Source organism: Haemaphysalis longicornis, unplaced genomic scaffold (genome assembly GCF_048455015.1).
Source record: "Haemaphysalis longicornis isolate Haplotype H1 unplaced genomic scaffold, Haemaphysalis longicornis Haplotype H1 scaffold_2, whole genome shotgun sequence".
NCBI classification, from domain to species: domain Eukaryota; kingdom Metazoa; phylum Arthropoda; class Arachnida; order Ixodida; family Ixodidae; genus Haemaphysalis; species Haemaphysalis longicornis.
This window is the reverse complement of record NW_027526295.1, coordinates 25839583-25862306: the sequence shown is the minus strand read 5'-3', so window position 1 is coordinate 25862306 and position 22724 is coordinate 25839583.

The window sequence follows — 22724 nt, the reverse complement described above, 5'->3', positions numbered from 1 at the left end:
CTCGAGTACAGACTCCAACCTTTCAAGGTGTTCGTCGAAAGTCCGGGCGAATACAACTACGTCGTCGAGGTATACGAGGCCGGTGTGCCACTTAAGGCCAGCTAGCACAGTGTCCATGACTCTTTGAAACGTCGCTGGTGCTGTGCATAGCCCAAACGGCATCACCTTGAACACGTATAGGCCGTCTGGGGTTATAAATGCAGTCTTCTCTCGGTCTCTCTCGTCCACTTCAATTTGCCAGTAGCCGGTCTTCAGGTCCGTCGATGAGAAGTACTTCGCGTGGCAAAGGTGGTCGAGGGCGTCGTCGATTCGGGGGAGGGAGTACACGTCCTTTTTCGTAATTTTGTTCAGTCGCCGGTAGTCAACGCAAAACCTTAATGTGCCGTATTTTTTCTTTACGAGTACGACGGGCGCAGCCCAGGGGCTTTTCGATGGCTGTATAATGTCGTCGCTGAGCATGTCGTCGACTTGAGTGCGGATGGCGTCCCGTTCGTGTGAAGAGACGCGGTACGGTGACTGTCGGGTAGGTCGGGCTCCATCTTCGGTTATTAGGTTATTATTCGGTGCTTCGCTAGAGGGGTGTGACGTAGTTTTGCGCTCGACGAAAAACATTGGCTATAGCGACGCAGCAAAGCCAATAGTTTTTTCCGTTGTTCTTGCGGTAGCGCCGGATTCAAGTCGAATGGCTGCGGGAGCTTGAAGGTTTCTACGGGCGTGCGTTCAAAGTCGGCGACCGCGATCACGTCACTTGCTTCTTGCGTTTCTTCGAGGAATGCAATTGCCGCGCCCTTGTTTAAATGCTGGTACTCCTCGGTGAAATTAGTGACCAAAATGTGGGATTGGTGTTCCTTGAAGCGCGCAATGCCTCTTGCGACAGACACACCACGGTCGAGAAGCACCCTTTGATCAGTGTCTACGATAGCGTCGACGTCAGGAGCAGCATCTTCACAGTAGACTGCGACCATAAAGCTTGCGCGGGGTGGCAGGGTGACATGATCATCGGCAATCCTTACAGCAGCACGTGGTTCGAGGTTCGGTTCCGGCGTCATGGAGTGATGGGGGGAAAAAGTTATTCACTTAGTCTGCAGATCGATTATTGCACCGTTGTCCATCAAAAAGTCCATTCCAAGAATTACGTCCCGGGAGCAGTTAGGCAGAACGACGAACGCCGCAGGGTACGTTGTGCCGTCTATGGTGACGCGCGATGTGCACGTTCCACTTGGCGTCACGAGGTGGCCTCCTGCTGTGCGGACCGTCCCATCTGGTCATTACTTTCTTCAGTTTAGACGCAAATGGTCCGCTCATTACCGAATAGTCAGCTCCCGTGTTCGGGAGGGCGACTACGTCAAAGCCGTCGATGGACACCTTGACGTGAGATGCAGTCTTCCTCGAGTTCCGGGTTCGTCGGGGCGTCGTATCTCTGCTTGTACGTGTTGATGGTCGGGCACTGTGCATCATCGTTGTCGTCGTCTTCTCAACGGACGTCTCGGTCAGGTCGGGTACGCGTCGCGCCTTGTAGCTGTCGTAGTGTTCGGGAGTCTCGTCAGGGTTAGGTCGGGTCATCGGGATGAGGGCATGTCGTGAATCACTGTCTTCAGCGCGTCCTTGCGTCGTTGGAGGGTTTCCAGTTTTTCGCCGTAGAGCAACTTCACCTCCAGAAGTTGCTGCTTTTAGTTTCCCCCGCGTGGGCTGGGGGACCTTCCACGTCCGAAATCAGCATTGCTACGGCGGTTAGGCGACTGGTATGGGTAAGGCGACGGCGATCGGTGTGAGCGGGCAGGTCCTCGGTTGGTGTTGGACAGGTATTCGTCGATCTCAGTAGGGCGCTGGCCGGGTCGGGGGCGTGGTGCGTCGACCGAGAAACCACGTAGTCCGAGTCTCTTGTATGGGCAGCGACGGTAGATGTGGTCGGCCTCTCCGCAGCGGTAGCACAGAGGACGATTATCCGGTGTTCGCCTTACGCCAGTCTTCCTCGGCGTCTGGGTTTGTGCTACCGGGTGTCGGGCGGGGGACAGTGGGCGGCGGTAGGGCGGGGCCTCTTGACGACGTGCCTCTTGACGACGTGTTGGAGCAGGGCGGGGTCGGTGAACAGCCGCGGAGTACGTCATAGCTTGGGGCTCGCAGTGTACTTCGGATGCCACAGAAGTTCCCAAAGCGTTTTCAACTTCTTCCCGGATCACGTCAGTTACGCAAGCGACTTGGGGTTGCGGCGTAGTCGGGAAAAGTTTCCGCAGCTCCTCTCTCACTACTGCGCGAATGGTCTCGCGTAGGCTATCAGCCGGAATCCGCATGTTGTCGACGTAGTTCACACTGGCCGCGCCAACAAAGTTACGGTCATACTGCTTAGCACGCATTTCAAGGACCTTCTCAATCGTGCTGGCTTCGGTCACGAATTCAGCGATGGTTTTGGGCGGGTTGCGGACAAGTCCAGCAAACAGCTGCTCCTTTACACCGCGCATCAAGAAGCGTAACTTCTTTTCTTCCGTCATTTCGGTGTCCGCGCGGCGAAATAGTTGTTTCATCTCCTCAATGAAGATCACGACCCCTTCGTTGGTGTGTTGTGTCCAAGTTTCAAGCAAAAGCGCAGCTCGCTCTTTTCTCACAACGGTACTGAATGTCTTGAGGAACTCCCTTTTGAAGTGAGTCCAGTCGGTCAAAGAACTCTCATGGTTCTCGAACCAAGTTTGAGCAGCATTTTCTAAGTAAAAGAAGACATGCCGGAAAGTTTCATCGTCGTCCCACCTGTTGAAGATGCGGCGCGCTCAAGCTTCTCCAACCATTGTTCGTGGTGTTCAGCGGGGGCTCCCCGGAACGATGGCGGTTCCCGGGGCTGCTGCAGGACCATTGGCGACGTTGTTTCTTGCACCATGGTGCTGGTTGCAGCGTTCCTTTTCTTGGGCCCTTCTGGCATCAAACCGAACTCGGGTGGTAAATCTTGCAGGCGGAGGCTGGCTATTGTTGGACTGGCTTGGCGACTTCCCGAGGTTGTAGTGGGCATGAAGAGTGCGTACCCCGCACCTCCACCAGATGTCACGAAGACAAGGACGATGGATTTGTCTTGAATGACAAACACCTTTATTGGAGTGAACTTGTGCTCCCCTAATAACTCAAAAGAATACACAGGCGGCGAAGCAGTGGTCAACAAAGTGACTTGCTAAGGCGAGTGTCGTCGAATCGAATGCCCCGGCGTCCGCACTGCAGGCTTTTTATCTTTTGGCGCGCGTGGTTCTCGAAACGTCGATTCGCATCGAGAACATAGTAGATCCAAGAAGATTATTCTGGGCTGTTCACGTTTGATCGGAATACTCTACCTATCACAGCAGATAACACATGCGGCACAGAAAGAAAGAATGGAACACGCGCTTCCCTATATATATATATATATATATATATATATTTATAGCAGGTAAGAAGTTCCGGACTACCATAGCAATAGGTCAAAACTTAGGTGCAGACACTTGGAAAACACTGAACAAGGGTTTTCTTGTTCGCAACAGTTTCGAAAGGAGATCCTTTCTTCTTCAGGGGTTATTTTAGAATAGACAGAAAAACGCTTATACCCACTTTGCCTCCGAGGGCTTCCCTTTCTCCTCACCCTCGTCAATGAGAGCTCTCGGGGAGAGTAAAAGAGGGGGAGAGTAAGAATAACATTGGTAACTATACTACAGAAGGTTGGAAAAAGCAAAAAAAGAGGAAGTGAAAGAGGAAAGTTGTAATGGGGCGGAGGCATAGTTGCGGCATTGATAGACAAAACAGACGCATAAAGTTCAACCAATGTGTGTGTACTGAGAAAACAACATGCTGCGTCTGCGTGCGGAAGTAGTGAAAGAGAGATACATAAAATTTGGAGAGTCGAAGCTCGAAAGCTTGAACGACAAGTCTGGATGGCAAAGAAGCATGCCAACCTCTGCCTACTGGTGATCAATGGTAAAAAAGAACGAAAAAGAGGCATTTGTTACTGGAGGTGTGAGACTGTCTTTAGACAGAGACAAGAACCACATGGCCGCAGGTGCCCGGAGGAAGCTGATCAGGAAACAAAACATTCGTGGGCAGCCTTGAAAAAAAGGATCAGTGAGTCCCCAATGCGCGGAGGCTCGTACTGGTCCGTCTGAGTGAAATGGTCCGGAAAGTTTGCGTAGAAAACGATTGACGCCTTGGAAAGAACCACAGGCGGAGAGAAATTTATCACCTCACCGCCGCCGGAGAGGCAGTCGCCACACCACGCCAAGCGTCCCGCACCGCCACTCGCCCTTCCCTCCCTCTCGCTCCCCCCCCCCCGGCCCCTCGTCTCACAGATGCCGGAACAACGCGATTCCCCTCAGGGGCGAAGGATGTGCTCTACGAACTTAAAACAGACAAAAAAAGGGGAAGAAAAGAAAAAAACGAAAAAAAACTATGGGATGATTATTCGTTCAGACCTCCCTCAAAACGTCTCAGGTTGGTTACATCAGTTTCGAAAGCAACTCAATCTCTCTTTGGTCTCATTTATTTCTTCGGCAAACGTCCGAAATTTATGTATAAAGAAGGATTCTCTTTGTTCACGCTCGTATGTGCTGCGGAAGCCGGACTGAATTAAGACGGCCTGTATTTTTGCAATCGAGTGACCCGGGAGCCGGAGATGCGTGGACAGCGGAAGGTCAGGGAGGCCCTTCACGTGTGAATTGTGATTATTAAACCTTTTGCAGAAAGATGTTTTTGTTTGGCCGATATATTCCTCCTCACAGACAAGGCAGCGGAGTTTATAGATTACATCAGGGGTGTCACAGTTGAGGTTGTCTTTGATTTTATATTTAAAGGTTGACCTGGTGGCCTGGGCAACTTTAGTGGTCTCCATGTGGGGACAAAGTTTACAGCGCGGTTTGCCGCATGGCCGTCAGCCTAGAGTTCGCTCAGGTATCATCAGCGCACAACTCGCATCGGCAACACACGGTCCTCGTATGGATAGAAAAGCTATTTCTTCCTTGGTGGTTGGACGCAACGTGGAAGAACAGGGTCCTTTGACGCAGCCGGCAATGGGTCCTGTAGTGTGGGCGTAGTTGGTTAGGCTTCGGACTGTGCTGTTGAGGTACGATCCTCGGCTTGCTCCGGTGCCGTAGTCTCGGTTGCGTGTTCGGAGGCAATGTTGCGTTTCGGATTTTATGCGGGTCAAGGTGAAGGTATCTTCGATAACTACGAAGCGTTCTGTGTTCCCCGACTGTCAAGCCAACACGTTGATGGACCTGGTTGGCGGACAACCTTCCATGGGAGGCTAAGCGCGAGGTCGTCCTTAGCCAATATACCGGGTCTCGTCATTCTCAAAAAGTCGCCAAGGGACAATATTGTCTTTTTCGCGGCCCAGTCACGGTCGACGTAGTCTTTCGATGTAGCTTTGCTTGCTCTTTACGCATTCGCGCCGACGACGAATTTCGGAAACAGGATCTCTGAATTAGGTCGGGGACGGGTGACCCACAAGGTCAAGGTGTATTATCATAATCGCCCGTGTAGGAGAAGAAATGGTGTACCCCCGTAGTGCCATGTGGTGCGCAGTGATATCTGCCCAAATTGTTACGGCTTGCAGACGCTGCTCTAACATAGCAACCTGACGGAATCCTGGAAAACAGGATGAACCCGCTTGATAAGTCCGATTGCTTGAGGGTTATGAAGAGATGGGGGCAGAAGGCAGATATTGCGATCTTTTAGGAACTTTATGAACTCCGCAGATGAGAACTGGGGCCATTGCCACATACTACCATTTCCGTGTAACCATCACGGGAAAAGACAGAAAGCAAAACGTTTATGACCGTGTGGGATGATACTTCACCTCAGAATTGAACTTATCGCTATTTCGCAAAGTAGATGAGCGTAATAGCGGATCTTCACTCATCTGGGCCTCTCGGCAGGGGCCGATGATGTCGATGGCAAGCTTTTCCAATAGGCTTTCTGGCAAAGGTAGTGGCTGCAAGAGAGTGACACCAGTCTTCATGCTTTTGTAAGCTATATGAAATATGCTGCAGTTCAGGATGGAAATCTCCACCTCCCCGTCCATGCATGGCCACTAGAAACACTCTCGTAGAGTTCTTCTCCGAACTGTACCAGGGCGAGATTAGGGGCAGCAGCAATTACTTGCGGTGTGAGAGACAAAAGAACGACGAATCGGTCGCCGCACCGGAGCAAGTTGTCAGTGATCGACCATTCTTCCCGCAGCAAGAAGAATGGCTGAAGTTCACCGTTGAGGGTCTCATGTACTGGCCAAGGTGTTGGGATGTAAATCTTGAATTTTTCAAAAATGCAGTGGGCAAGAAGGACCATTTGAAACTGCTACTTGGTGAGGCAAGGTAACTGAACAAAAGACACAACCTAATCGAATAGAGCATCTTCCTTTGGAGGGAGACTGGAAGTCGGGAAAGGGCATCCGCCACATGGATATCGGACGCTTTCCGATACTCTACTGTATACTTGTACCGTAGCAGTCTTTCTGACCAGAATGCAATGTGAAGTGGCCCTGCCCCGAGCATTCAGAAAAGAGCAGCGAGACCAAAACTTTGTGATACGTGCAAAGCGAGAAATGCCATCCCCACAAGAGAGTATTCCAATGTAAAAAATAGCTACAGCGAATGTTAACAAGGACACAGAAACACGACGGGACGAGCGATGACTTCCAACTGAATTTATTGAGAGAAATCTTGCACATAGTATATGCAGACTTCATGTTAACACCGGGGAAAATAAAAAAAGAATTACAACATGGACAAAATAGAATTGAAGCTTGGGCTAGTTGGTGCATTCCGAAATATAAAAAACATCCCCCTCGCGAGGGGCACGATCAAATGCACAGCATTTCTGAGGGGGTGCGCCGGCAAGTCGTATCTCTTGATCGCGGGACCCGTGTCGCCATCTTTCGGAGGCGCGGGACAACTTGTGGCGCTTTCGAAACAAACCAGAAATGAGTGAAGGATATAAGGCGCGTTCGGTGCATCGAAATCTGTGTCACTTTCGTGGCTGGGTCGGTAGTGCGCCGGGCACCTTTGGTTCCGCCCGCGGCATCATGGGTTCGAAACCGGGCGCCGGAAACTTTTATTTCTTTTATAGTGTAGCGGCCTGGCTGCGGACTACGACAAGGCGCGCCTCCGGACTACGGCAAGGCGCGCCAACGCCGCGTGACATTGTGAGTTACTAAAATGCTATGCATTTAAAAGACTTGCAATCTGTGATACAGTCAACCGCGGTTATAGCGAACTGCAATATGCGCCAGGATTAGTTTTATATATCCGAAACCACCTATAACGAGTTTATTGTTAGGAGTTCGCAATACACGTGAATCCCCTTGCCATTCCCGCATGCAGAAACGAAAAAAAATGTATGTTTTTACCATACACAAAGCAATCAATATATTGCAAATATTCAAGCAACATGGTTTTCCCTTTTGTTTTCGCAGCGTCAACAAGTACAGCTTTCTTTACACGAGACGTTGTTTGCACCAGTTCGAGTCCGTGTCCTTCAATATTGAAGAAATATTGGCGGAGGACATCGACAGCCAAAAGCACTTCATTGAGCGTTGGTCGGCTTTCACTCGCGACATCCTCTGCCTCTTCGGTGATTTTGATCAGAATTACAACGGTGCTGCATATGGTGCCGGCGTCCAAGGGGCTTACAGTGACGGCAACGTCGTCGTCGAACTCAGAAAATCTTCGAAGGGCACTCTTTTCGGCTCAGCATCGGTTAGGTGGACGAGCTGCCATCTTGGTCCGGAGTCAATGACTGGGCTGGTTCCGTCGTGATTTCCGCGCGTCGGAAATAGTTACGGAAAGTGTCGTGCATCATATCGCTCTATACGAGGGGCAATGACTCAGTCGCGGCCTTTGCTCTGTGGGCGTGGCCAATCAACATCTCAATTGCCGCTCTGAGACGATGCAGTTTGGCGGCACTCTAGGCACGCCAAGTTCGGTATATCATGTGTGAACTTCGTTATAAGAAATATTTTCGCGTGTATTTCCCCAAATGATTTATTTTTGTTCGATATATAGCATACTTCACTCTATCTGGGTTCGTTATAGTCGGGTTTGACGGTAGTACACTACGACAACGAGCCGTGTTCAGACACTTGGCACAATCTACGCAGTCACTAAGGTAGGTCCTCGAAAAGGAGGTGTTCGGGAAGGTTCTGCGACGTGACTTGCTCCAAGAACTCGTCATGAAGCGAATTTTGAAGTGATACCAAGGAAGATGCAGCAGTGTTCGCACGTAGTGCAGCAACGCACTCCTGACCAGACTCTCCCCGTTGCTGAAAGCGACGGCGAAAGCGGTGCCTTTTTATAACATTACTTGAGCTTGCGAAATGTTGCTTTAAAGTTGCTACAACTTGGTCGTAAACGCCAGTCTGAATGGCGGCGGCTTTGATAGCTTCAATACGTCTGTCTCCGGTGGTTGACGCACAACTCGGAGATGCATCCGATGGAAACAGTACACAGGAGAAGACACATTGACCCTCAACGCCTAATCTGAGATGCAGCAGGGCCTTGCAACATTCGGGCGGGAATTCCAATGCTCCTGATGCCAGTACGAAGTTCTGAAACATTTGGCGCCATGTCGTCACCTGTGCAGACGTAGGGAAGCTTGAGCTGGCTCGACATTATGAAGTTTTTGGTGTTCTTTAACGATACATCCAACCAACCCCAGGAGGCCGTAGCTTGCCGGCTACGTACTGTCTGCGCTTTTTTGCACGGCTTTTTCATTCATGCGGCTATAAACGCACCTTTTCTGACCATGTGATCGGTGTTGCTTACTATCCCAGCCAGTAATCTTATCTGTCACCCGCAAAAACCAGTTTCAACTTTTTGCCCTCAGACGTTCGAACCTCCGCTGCTGACAACGCCACCCATGTCTTCTATGTACACTGCCATGCTTTCTTGATGCCTTTGGTCCTACGCATAGAGCGCCGAATCAGCATAAACCCATCCGTGCATGCAGGCGGATGTGGACACCAGCTGCAGGAATAACTCGTTTCGTGAAGACAAGGTGGCCTCGTAGATTTCAGACCGCGTGCGAGGTGACTCATCCAAGGCGATGTACACATTTGGGAATATGCGATCGTCGTTATAATAATTGAAGCTTGCAAGCGCGCAACTTTGTCTAGCAAATCTTCCACTTCTTCGAAGGAGTGATAATAAAAAGGGTGTTGCGTGCGGCGCGGATCTACCACGACATATAAACGTGCCATTCGGTATCGAAAGTCACGGCGCTTGCGGCTTGTGTAGCCATATTCATTATACAGTCAACCATTGGCACAAAATCTGCGTATAGTCCTCCGATTAGCCCGGTGGCTGGTTCGTGGACAAGCATAAAATCGCTGGTTGCGCTTCTTGTCAGCGTTACACGTAGTGTGAATGTTGGGTTTGGTAGCATCTATCTCGCAGAATACCAGTTTTTAGCCAGACGACGTTGCACGTTTGGTTAATAATTACATTTTAGCAGGTAAACATTGCCCATAACAAAATAAGTCAACCGCTCAGTATGTCTCTATCACAAGCATCTCCATCGAACGAGCCACCGCCGCACGAGCACAAATTGTACCTGAATTCCACGCTTCCGGCTAAGGCACAGTGAAGACGGACTTTTGTTAGTGCAATATAGCGCACAATCTAGCCCCAAAACCTTGTTCCACTATTGCCAGAGGCAGCCTCTGCCGTTTCTCTAGTGCTATGTGCTTTTATTTATTTACTGCCGGCTATAATTACGTCGATCACTTGGCAACAACCGGTAGCCTACTTAAGGTTCCATTCTAGCACCATGTTACTCAGCACAGTTGCTTCACTAATCAGATCTGACCAGTCAGCCTAGACATTTCGCCGTGGGTAGAAAGGGTACCATTGTTAGTTTGACAGGTTCAGATTTAGGTTATTATTCACAAGCCACATACAAAAACTCTGCCATCCCTCACCCGGAAAAAGCATGTTAACTTTCCTGGGAACTCTTTTGACCATTTCAGAGCTATAATATCACAATCGTCATTTCGCTCTCACGTCGATCGACTACTACGCAAATCATACCTTATTAGAGAGTTTTAGCATAGCGGCTGGCTTCCGCTACCCCTACGTCGCTGGGCATGACTGGCAGGCCACAATCGTTCCACAGGAATGGTCACCCGCCTCGCGGTGCCCGCGCATTTATTTCGGTGATGCGGGATTCACACGACGGATGAGGACTCCCGCGGAGGCAGACGGATACGCGACGTCAACACCAACGTCACTGGATGGCCCATTTGGAGGCGAATGCATACGTTCGGAGCGATTACCATTGGACAGCGCTGAGGAAGCGGCGCGCTTCTCGAAAGGGACGCACCGAGGCATGATGGCTTCTGATAGCTCATAGTACGCCCAAAAGCCCCGCGGTCCCCGAAAACATATGGAGACGTTTTCTTTCGCGGACATTGCGCAGGAGTTCCTAGACGCGAGGCGGGGCAAAAAGCTGATGACATGAGCGCGCTCCGCGGGCCAGAGAGACGGGCTTTTCCGTCGTGCGAATCCCGCTTCACGGGGCGACCTTGTCTCACTCCCGGCGTACGCATGCGCATGGGGTGGCTCACTTACCGAATGCTGTACGAACGTCATTTCCAAATTTTCAAGAAAGGGGATTCCCAGCATTGTAAACTCTATTTAGTTACGCCATCTGATGGGAATTTTAGCCGAAGAAAGTTATGTTCTTTAATTGAAATAAATAAATAAGTTATTAGAACAAGAGTTGAGACTAGTTCGCAACAAAGCACTGGTTGTGGAGCTCTGAAAATTAGAAAGCGTGTTTGTGTTCCTAAAAATAGGCGAATCTTTGTTTCTTAAACTTTTCAGTACTGTTAAATTTTGCATGGTTACAGAACACTAAATCAATCGGTACTGAACCAGAAATTCATTCCAATGTTTCACCTCCACATGCTTCCGTACAAAACAACAACCATATCTTGAACTTCACAAGTAGCGTGTATTTAGGAAATTCTCTAGAGCGATCTTAGCGCTCGACCTCAAATAAACGTTTGACGTGGTCCCCCACGCTAGCATCCTGTGCAACCATCAGGCTGTAGAGAGCAGGCATACTACTATGGGCTGGATGTTCTGCAAGGCCGCAGCGCTCGAATCAAAGTCGGGGAAGACGTATCTCCACCCATAGTGTTGGGAACTACGGTGACCCCACAAGGATCCGTCCTGTCGCCTCTTTACAATAGTACTCTTGGCCAGGCCCAATGGGCTCTGCGTAGTGGAATGTTTGAGGCACGTGCTCTACGCCGGCGACATTTCACTCTGGACGACGAAGGCTGGCGTCTCAGGATGGATTCAAGAGACGCGTCAAGCAGGCACAGGTGCTGTCGGTAAATATGGGAAGGAGTGTGGACGGCGATGTTCACCTCAAAAGCCTTAACTGGTGGTTGGTCAGCCTACGGTGCGCAAAACACAGAAGAAAGAAGTCACGCTGGCCCAAGAGGGCGAATACATCGTTCCAGGACCCATTGTTACATCTGTATCTCACCATCCAGGCAGACCGCAGGGCCAATACGTCCATGCGCAAGCCTAAGCACCCCTCAGAGCAGATCCTGCGCGTGCATGGGCGGGTGGCAACCAGGTGGAAAGGAATGAAGGAGAACGACACTCTGAAGATGGTTCAAGCGTTTGTGGTGTCGACAGTAAAGTATGCCACACTATAAGTCCTGATGAACCGGGCAGAAAAGAGAGAGGTGGACAGAGTAATACGCAAGGAAGTTAAACAAACTATCTTAGTTCCAAACAGTACGTTGGAGAACAAGCTCCTGCTGATGGCTCTACACAACACAGTCGCCGCATGCTGGAGGGCCCGCTATCCAGCCAGGAATAGAGGCTGAGTCACACCAAGGCGGTCCGCCATATCATGGGAAGAATCGGCTGGAGCGTGCCAGAGCAGACAGATCGAGAGCAACTTGCGGGCAAATGGCTAGACGCAATCATGACCAAGCCTCTCCTAAAGAACATGAATCCGGCTAATCAAGGCGGCAGGCACGAGGCAGAGTCTGTGCTCTCAACAGGCTACTGAATAGCAAGGATGGTATCGTCTTCACGGACGCCTCCAAAAACAAGAGGACGAGCAAAGCAGGGTCGGTGGTAACAAAGAAGGGCGGGCTGCTGAAAAGGGCATCATTCGCAATCTGGAAGGAAGTGGAAGAGTTTGCAATAGCTTAGCCCTCACCTTTTGAGATTTTCCAAGGTTCTCACGGGCTCAGATCAGGCGTACAAAAACTTCTAGTCCGGCTGCGTGTCCCGGCCGCGATTTTCTTATCTTGAGAGACAAAACACCTCCAGAGAGCTGAGTGCAATTAATATGGGTTTCAGCTCAACCCTTGGTGGATGGCAATGAGCTTGACCACCGACGGTCCCGCGCGTTAACATACGGGCAATTGCTGTGGAGGAGGCCAGAAGTCAACCTATGGACGCCTACAGGGAGATAGTGTGGTGCTATTGAGAGTATAGAAAGAAACTTCCAACTCTGCACCCTGAACTTACGCGGGATCATCAAGTATTGCATCGAAAGATGCAGTCAGGATCCTTCCCTCACCCTCGCTCACCGAATATCATGTTTCCAGATCAGTATGACAGGACCTGCCCATTATGTAAGAAGCTCGGTAGTCTTCGTCACATGACAGGAGAATGCGACCTCAGCCTAAAACACCCATCCCACATCCGCATTTCTTGCACTAAAACCCCACCCTTACTTCTAGCGAGCGATGGGAGGTGTTGCTGTCCAGCTGCGCCTTGGAAGGTCAGCTACGGCTTGTTCACCAGGGGTCAGGGGGTGAAGACACCTCATGAAAGCCTGTGAAGAAGGATCACTCACCCAGAGCATTTAGCATTGACATGCTCTGCAATAACAGTTTTACCTCTTCCTCCTCCAATTTCCCACGGACACGGCGGCGAACTATTGTGGAGGCAAAGACAGTATGGGACTCCGTCTAAATGTCGGACTAGTCAAAGTTTGGAGACTGATTGGCAAATTTTGGGTGTACCCTCTCATTCGGTGTATGAATGCGAATGTTTCAAGCAGCAGTGAAGCTACCTCTGGGTTCAGTTGTTTCAAAACCGTTTTTAGTTATCAATACTGAATTGTTGCTTTTCCCAAGCTTGAACTTAGGTCGGGAGTAATGCTCCACCTTAAAAAGGATGAGTCCGGCATTGTGAACTTTTATTGCAAGGGTATTCGGCCGTTGAGACGATTTCGCCGTAATGCACTTTTAGAAGTATTGAATAAGTCTACCCTCTGCCTTATGGTGACATTCGCCGCAATGAGACTTTCCGTAGTGTTGCTTGCATCGCTTTAACATACATCTTTCCGTACTTCTTTCCGTACTTCTCACCACCTATTCCGCAGTTATGCGACTGCCCGTAGTAGTGAGATGAACCTCGCTGTTTAGTTTGCTGAAGCGAGGCGCACTGAACGACGTGGTGGCTAGAAAGGTGTAGGTCATTTCTCTTGTGCTCACTTTGGGTTTCCTCTCATTCAGGGCAAAAATGCTGTCTCAGTACAAGCACAATGAAGGCTATTTGTTGATTAAGACGATTAGACCGGAGTCGCAGAGAAGAAGCGTGCGGCCGGGACGTCGGGAAATGACAACGTATTCACGGGACAAATACATAACAAAATACACAAAGGAATATTAAACTAATCTAACTATAGTGTGTAACATGTCCTACAGAAAGGTCCTTTCCTCAGAATAGTTCGCGCTTACGTCTGGCTCTCTGTGCCCTTCTCGGGGGCGGTACTACTGTGTCCTTGTCTAGGGTGGTGCTGCGGCTGATAGACGACGCATCGGACTAGGCCGGTGCGCTCTGCCGCCAGTCCCGGCTGAATGTTGTCTCCTCTTAACTGGGACGAGGCAAATAGAGGAGGAAGATTCGTCTCAGAGCGGATATTCCCCGAAGGTTCATGTCCAACAGGTCCTTGCTAATTCTCACCCGCGCCACTACCGTCTCACTTCCCCGTCTTCATTCGTACTTCCTTCGTGTGATATTCGCCGTCCTCCGCACCCGCTTCTGCTTCTTCACTTCACTGCTTGCCGTCAAAAAGCGCCTCCTCACATGTGCTCCAATCGGAAGACGTGTTTTCGGGGGCAAACTCACCTGATGAACAGTTCAGTCGACGCAACGTTTCAGTTGCTTCACACACAAACTTCCCTGCCTATCACCAATATCCCAACCCTGCTTCCTTGCACAACAATGAAGGGACTCAAGAAATAATCTTTTTTATAAACACTTGCATCATAAATGCACTTACAAATCGTAAACCGTATATGGATCAGAGAAAATCGGATTATACATATAAGGTGTCTTGTGAATAATCCCGTCTATTCCAAACGAAATTCCACCCAAGACGAACGATAAATAACAACCTGTGTCTCTATAACCAAAACAAAGGTTTCCAGTGCGGAACCCTCAAGTGCTGAGTCGAGTAACCTCCATTCAGGGAGACTATCAGCCACACACACAGTACCCCATTCATATGTGAGACAGAGGAGTCACATTCTGGCCAGAAAACGTTCAACCCTTCAATCCTTTTATCATCCTCCCAACATCCTTCTAGCATGATAGGATCCTTGGAGCATCAGGTGAGCAAGAATCACACAAGCCAAAAACTGTTGATACGGCCGTTATTGGCATTCCACAAAATGGCGCTCGCCGAGCCACAAATTCTGGCACAGTGCTGAGCCTCATAACACGACAGTTAGAGTCTTCTCCCGTTTGCGTGCCCGTTTCGACTGTAATATTCTGGCCTAACTATCCCTGGTCTTTGTAGCATTTCGCTCGCTCGAAAACCACCTTTTCCTTGGGAATGAATGTAGGTGTTTTGGAGTTGCTTAGGCATGAATGACGTAGTAAACTTTTTCACGCAACGTGCTCAGCGTCGCATTTAGAGAGTTTTTTTGTGTTTCAAAGACTCCTCACTCACGGCTTGACTGCGCGCTGAACTGCTGTCATTTGACATCAAAGCAGGTTTTTCCAATGTCTTTCTTGTGGACTTCTCGTGGACACCGTCTGGCTACGGTTCAGTTTCTGACGTGTTGTTAGCAAGCTCTTGGGCCACATCTAAAAAAGTACGCTAACGCTCATGCATCTTACAAATGGCGGTTTCACGTACCAAGGTGCACCTGGATTATGAGGCTCGCTGTAGTGGAGAGCGCCAGACATTTTTGACCTTCTTGTACAACCTGTGCTGAAATGTCGACACGCGAGCGTTTTAGCACATGATTAACTGGAATACTGGGCTACCGATCTCGGAGGGGAGCCCAGTTATCCAGACCTAACTGCCATACGCAACAGGTTCAGCACTGAACCACTTGAATTTTTCTGGACCCGTCTTTATACCGGTAGCTCCGAATACGGGATCAGAACTTTCGAGCTATCATGAAAACTATACACTTACGGTAGGTTCAATGTTTTCTGAGAACGTCTGCTTCTATAGCTCCGCTACGCTACCGCTGGTAAATGTATACATCAGGCATCCCGACTACGGTCTAGGGCCGTACAAAACAGATTGTCCAAAGAATGAAGGCACACTTTCTGGAAATGAGGGCCCATACGGCTCGTTTACGCTCTTTTCTTTGTGTTGAAATGGGCTAGCCGGCTACTGCTCATTTCGCATTGAACAATAGTGCTCTTCCAGTGTCATCACTACTTGCGTGCTACTACGCGTCTAGGCAGGTATCGTCAGTGTCGCTCAATAACAAGTGCTTACTCACTCTGCTACACTTCAAACCTCCACGCCATTCAGCAGGGTTTATAAAATCGTTACTGCCGAACGATATCTCTAGCTTCCTGCACCATTTGTAGGTGATCTAACCGAAATTTCTTTCATCCTCAAAACTTAATTAGGAAATAAGGGGGCACATATTGACAAACACACCCACTGTAGAACTCGTTGGGTGCATGCGAACCCGTGATAAAGAGTCTCTGGTCGGTACGTGTGGGCGTGCCAGCTGATCTCACGGTAATAAGAAAAAGCCTTGTGGCCATCACAAGAAAACAAAATTTAAAATGGTGATAATGTCCTGCATATTTTCCACAATTGTTTTAGCGCGTCGTGGGATTCTGATCCTGCATAACGTACGATTGCTAAAAAGTAAGCCTAAACATTGCTTTATCAGCCACAATACGACTTCGAGGCATTTTAAAAAATTACTGCCCTTCCACTCTGTGAAGAAGGATGACCTGCAAAGCTTGGCGAAGTCCACAGAGTGCTGAACACAAAATACGTTTATCGTAATTCGCGAATTACTGAGCAAACCTGTGAAAGGTCCATGCAATGTTTTTGCAGATACACACGGAGCTGCTTGTCCCTTCCCCCCCCCCCCCCCCGCCGCTTCGTATTCATTTTACTGTTTGGGTAAGGCCTGGATCAGACTTTTGCGGACACTGTCGTAAAATAACTGTAAAGAATGGCGTTAGTTCACAACTCGGCCATCCAAACTGCGTGACACGCCGTTTTTAACGTCCATGGATACCGATACGGCCTTTGCGTCGGTAGTCAGAACATTGGCTAACACACAAAGCCAATCCGCTCTACCACTAAAGACTCCGGACAGGTCCCATTCGGCGTTTAACGTCCGCGTTTAAACCTCGCACCAGCGCAACGGACATGCCATACATCAGTGATGCATGACACCTATATCTGCGCGTGCATTCCCCCAAACCTCCCTTCTAAAATTTTCAACTATAAACTTGTGCTCGCACAAACCGGCAAGCGTTCATCTGTGTGGGCTTAGAAGTGACAGACGCGGTCGAAAACATCTCCTGAAGCCCTCTGAAGAAATGATAATGGCTCACAGCGACGTTCCAAGCGGGCATGTTGTTGGCCATCCGGGATGGATTCACTACTACGTGACGAACTATACTTGCGGCGGTAATGGTGGCGCTAGGAGCTTCCATTGTTTCTGCGCCCATTCGCGCTTGCGTTCCGGTCAATGCTTCAATTCTGGCTGTTTTTCCTCCAAACAAACGACATGCATCCATCCCATGACGATTTAAAAACCGGCAGCCCTTGAGCTCTATTCTCGCGTACAAAGATGTGGCTGTTCGTTTTTCGTCCGCCTAGCATGCATCTTACTGTTCGTGTAAGATGTCCGTGAAACACATCAACCCGCACCCGAACGACTCAATTAAGGAGGACAGCCGACTAACCGCATTAAGCAATGTTATTTTTACATCTAAATCTCGCACACCAGCACAACCGGCGTTTAATCGGTAGCTGCATGAAGCCTAGCTGTGCGTGCACGTCCCCCTTCTTCTATACGCAAGCCGTGCACGCCTAAACCAGCAAACAGTGATGGCGCATACTTAGGCGTGAAAGACACAAGCGAAAATTTCACTCGGAAGGCATTCCAAGCTGAAAAATAAATATGGGCCCAAACCGGTGTTCCAACTTAAAAAGTTTCTCTCCCACCGAGGGATATTAGCAGCTCCTTGGAGAAGCACACTTTCAGCAAAAACGGCGACGGAGGGTTTCGGTCGTTTTAGGGGGCATCCCTTTGGCAGGCGTTACCTGGGCTTCGCGGAAGCGCCGGCTGTTTATGTCCGCGCAACCGAGTGAGTGAACGCAGGAGCATCGAAAGAACGAAAACGAAAAGGGGCGTCTATCGAAGGGTGAAATGGAATACGACACTTGCGGCAACGGCGTCATCTCTCTCATTGCGTTTCCCTATCACATATCTCGTACGTCGCAACCAAGGAGCGCCCTCCACTGACACTTTCCCCAGACGCTGCTCTATTATCCGCTAATCCAAGCCACGTCACGTTTCCACAGGAGGTTTAAACACGATATGCCACAAATCCTCTCTGCTTCCTTGTGCGGGGGTAATCCGAACAACGTGACATTTGCACGGGAGGTTCAAACACAATTTTCAACATGCTGGCCGGCGGTGGCGGCGTACTGCGAGGTAGCAGCAGATTAGCCAACGCCGTCATGCGTTCCCTGATCACGTGAAAACTTCTTGCGATGCAGCAGAAATGCGCCGTGAATGAGAAGAGTGCAGCTCGCGCTGCGCAGGAATTTTATATTAGAGAGTGTAGTGCGTTTTTTTGCGCCCCTCCATGCTGGTTTTTATTTTTTGCAGTCGTCTTATAACCGCTCTAATGCCATCAGCTGCCGACTGCGCAAATTTCCAAAGCATCACTAGAGGCGAAGGGAAAAATACTTGGACAGAGGTGTCAGCGGTGGCGAGGAGGAGCCTCGGAGTGGCGCCAAGTAAATCGATGACACCGGAATAAAAACGGCGGGGGGGGGGGGGTTGGACATATACTGCTCTGCAGTAAAAGGTTGACCAAGTCCTACGCAGGACCTACTCTAACTTTACAACACGCATATTAGGCACGCGGGATCGGTGGAGGAGCGTTAATTACTCTTAGACGTGTTGAAGACCAAAACCATACGCAAGAAACCTTCGACGCGACCTTTTTTATTTTTACCGGTATTCATGAAATAACCGCCATGAAACGAATTGAACCCGCTGGCTTGTTCTTAGCTCCAAAACACGTTAGCCCTTACCACACCGCGGAGGGCTCGACAGGCGTGGCAGCGGGATCTGCAAAAACTACTAGCGGCCTTTTTGTCCGGCCCAGGTGGAATGTTGTTTATAAGCTACTTTACAGAGTCGAGAGTACTGTTTATGTAAATTGGAATGCCTAATGATATATTGCTCAACCTAACCTCCACACGTGCTCAAAGAAACGCCCGAAGCACACGAACGGAGCTTAGCCATGACTGGAGCCTTCTATCGGATTTTATATAGTGCATCACCTCAATACATGTAGCCAGTATTGAGAGCCAAAAGGTAACGATACCTGTATACGTCGCGCAACCTTGTCATCCACTTGCAGTTTTCCTACAAAATAGGTGTACGTAATTATGGAAGCCATTGATATGAAGCGGCGTTATGATAAATGGTCACAAATGCTCAATATAAAATCCTGCCTCTAGAATAATACCTTGGTTTCCAGTCAGCCGATTTGTTTTTAATCCGTAACCTTGTCCTCTGTTTGCGAACTTAAGGTTTTTTGAAGATAAAGAAATTACGAGCTGAACCGTTTATTCTCTAGAAGATATTTCACTTTTTTATAATGAGTAGGCGCCCTAGTTTGACCGGGCATTGCAACACCAGAACGAACACACTTTTCACGAGGTTGTCTTGTAGTTACGGGACAGTGTGGATAATTGTTTTGTGGCCATATCTAGATCCTTAGCTCTCGCAATAAAATTAGTATCAAAAGGGCATGCGTTCGGGCTAATTGGTAATCCATAACGTTCATCTTAAGGGCAAAAAAACACAGGGACACGGACGAAAAGTACGAGCGCTACTTCCGACTGAAGTTTATGAAATCAGGGGGAAATATATAGCGCAAAAAGACAAGAGATACAGAAAAGGGTACCATTATACAGAGAATAAAATAACGGAATCGCCTAGCACTTCCTCACACGTGTCAGAAAAAACCACGACCGGTTTTTTTTTATGGACGCTGCCTCCTAATCGGAAAAGGCTACCGATGTTGTACTGATACACTCAAAATCACCTACTTGCATGTCAGCTGCCGCCACTATCCCGCGCGTGTGCTGATCACAGTCATGAAACCATATCACACAGTTTTGAAACTACTGCTCACACTTGAAGCATTCACCGCAGTAAGTTGAAAGGCTCGCATCCTTTTTTTTGTGCACGTTAGTTTGATGTTCGTGCAACCTGGAGTTTACGAACCGTGCCGTAAGCCCTACATATACCCTAGCGCAGGCTAGGGGAACACGGTACACAACCCTTCTATCGCATTTCAAGTACTTGTTTTGGTGTCCAACGCTACAGCCAGTACATTCTTTTTGTACAGGGCAAGTGTATCTGCAAAGCCTCTCGAGATTGAAGGTGCGGAGAATTCAACACGAACGCCAGCCCTCAGCCCTATTTTGTTTAGCCGATGGGGGATACCATGCAAATACAGCATAACCGCCGTCAGGCGCCGCTCGTTGCAGCCATGCGCACTTGTTTCAGCCGCTTTTATTTCCTGCTTCTCATGCCTGCGGACAGCCTCAACTTCTGCAACAATGACGTTTTCAGGATAACCTGACTCTCTCAGCCGAGATACATGCGTCTCCACAGCGGTCTGCACGTGGTGCACACAGGATTTCTTGAGAGCATTGCTGAAGTCCATCGTTGCTACTGAGAGTTTAACCAACCAGTGTGGTTCGGGAAAAAGTTTATGGAAAGAGGGGCTTTTGGTGTGGGGTGCGTAACTCCAGCAAACCTGATTGCCCAAAAACGTGAGGCTCATGTCCAAGACCTTCAGAGCATTACCTTCCGGTACTTCGTGAGGTATTCTAAGTGGTTTGACGCAGTCTTCGAACACTACCAGTGTTGACCGCGCATCATTGTCAAAGATAGACGGAGCCTTAGAAGAAAAACCAAAAATTATCCACGAACCTGTACATTTTGACCACATTTGTAAACACCAATCTAACCGCCAGAACCCGGTCGACCTGGCCTAAAAAAAGATGGCTCAGCACTGAAACAACACAAGCCCCTATACAAACACTCTTTTATGTATTAAGGTTTGCCGCTCCAGGAAAACTCGGTGGAGTGCAGATTCATCGACAACAGGTCGAGAAACCCTTTTATTGGTACTCCACTTTCATTTTGAACGACTATTACACCAAACTTAAAAATGAATTCTTTGACACACTCCAGAACTCTGTCATGTGGCCGGGAGTAATAAAGGTCTTTGATGTCTACAGAAAAACCAAAAAATTACACCATCTCCCCGAAGGGAACTATGTGGTGATGCAAAGCAGAATTGTTGGCGTTCATTCAGCTTATGGGGCGTTGCAGCGTGTCTCAATGGAAGCAGCAACTAAGGAAGCGGTGCACGGACCGGGTTTATTGAGCAGATGGAGTGTAGAGGGGGAGATGAGAGAGGAGACGCGGATGCGCGCTTATTGCGCAGCTGGCGCGTGTAAGTTATGTTGAGTGATGGAGTTTTTAGTAGCGCCAGAGGGAATTCCACGTCCGGGTACACACCGGTGGCAAAGGCACGCAAGTACTGTTGTGCTACGGTGAGTAGGCGATGGTGCTTGAGGCGCCGAAACTCATCCATCATGTTCTTGTCGATGTTATCGTCTCTGTGGTAGAATAGGTAGTCTCAGTCAGTGTTGGTGAGATAAAGGTTGTTGACGTTGGTGCACCGGCTGAGAGCAATGTACACACCCTAGTCTTCGCAGCTTTTTCTTTTTCTCCTTCCTCTGGCGGTTCCAATGCGTGAAGATGACGACGGTGGTTGAACGCGAAGCTATCTCGGGATGGATTCTTTGGTTGGCCAGTCCCTAGGGGCATCCTGCCACAATCATCATCAGAAGCGCTGCGGACGGGGCACCGACGCGGGACATTCCGCCGAGCAAAAGACGCTAACATTCTCCTCTAAAGTTTTCAGTTGACATAAGGCGCGTTCGTAGCACTTGCTCCTATCTCCGTTTTGTAGCGCATGAGGAAGAGCGCCGCGTACCTCCCGTTGCGGCCAGGGAGTTGTGAGATCGAAACCTGGTGCCGCTTTTATTTTTTTTAGTGTAGGGGGAGAGGTGCGGACAATGGAGGGACGCCGGACATAGCCCCGAGCAAGAGATGCTTTGCATCTAATAAATTCACGGTGGGAGTGCAGTGTCAAGAAGCCACAAACCTCTTCCAAGTTTCTGGTACAAAAGGGATCGCCAACGTTCAGCAGCTGAATGTGTTTTTGTAAAAACAGACCTACGGCTTTCTTATTGGTGTGCCGTTCTGACACTATATCTCGAAAAGGCGTCCCCTCCTTATGTGTCTTCATTGCAAAACCATATCGCCAGAAGCAGCTAAGGCCAAGGCTCACAGGCTATGAGAAGAAATGAAGTTATCAGGGCTGTTGAAACATATAGAAAAATGCACCAGACTGGTGCATTTCTACATGTCTGTTCCTACAGAAACACTTTCAGCTGCTGGACGTTGAGGATCCTTTTCGTACCGAAAACGCGGAAGAGGTCTGTGGCTTCTTAACAAAACACTCCCATCGTGCATTTATTGGTTTTTTCTGTAGATATCAAAGACATTTATTACTCCCTGCCATATGACCAAGTCCTGGAGTGTGTTAAAGAATCCATTTTTGAGTTTGGTGTAATAGCCCTTCAAAATAAAATTGCAGTACCAATGAAAGGGTTTCTCTACCTATTGTCGATGTATCTGCAGTCCACCTAGGTTTCCTGGAGTCGCAAAACATTCATACAAAAAAGGCTGTCTGTATAGGGTGTTGTGTTGCTCTAGTGCTGAGCGATCTTTTTATGGGCCAGATCGACCGGGTGCTGGTGGTTAGATTGATGTCCACAAATAGCGTCAAAGTGTACAGGTTCGTGGATGATGTTCCAGCTGTCCTTCCTAAGGTTATGTCTACCTTTGACAATGATGCGCTGTCAACACTGGCAGTGTTCGAAGGTTGCCTGAAATCACTTCAGATAACTCACGAAGTACCGGAAGGTAACGCTCTGAAGGTCTTGGACATGAGCTCACGTTGTCGGGCAACCAGGTTGACTGGAGATACGCGCCCCGCCACTACATGCCTCTCTTTCCATTTAGCTCTGCACACACCAAACTGGTGAAACGCTCAGTAGCAAGGATGTGCTCTAGCAGTGCTCTCAAGACATCCTATGTCCATCACGTGCAAACCGCTGTGGAGACGCAGGTCTCT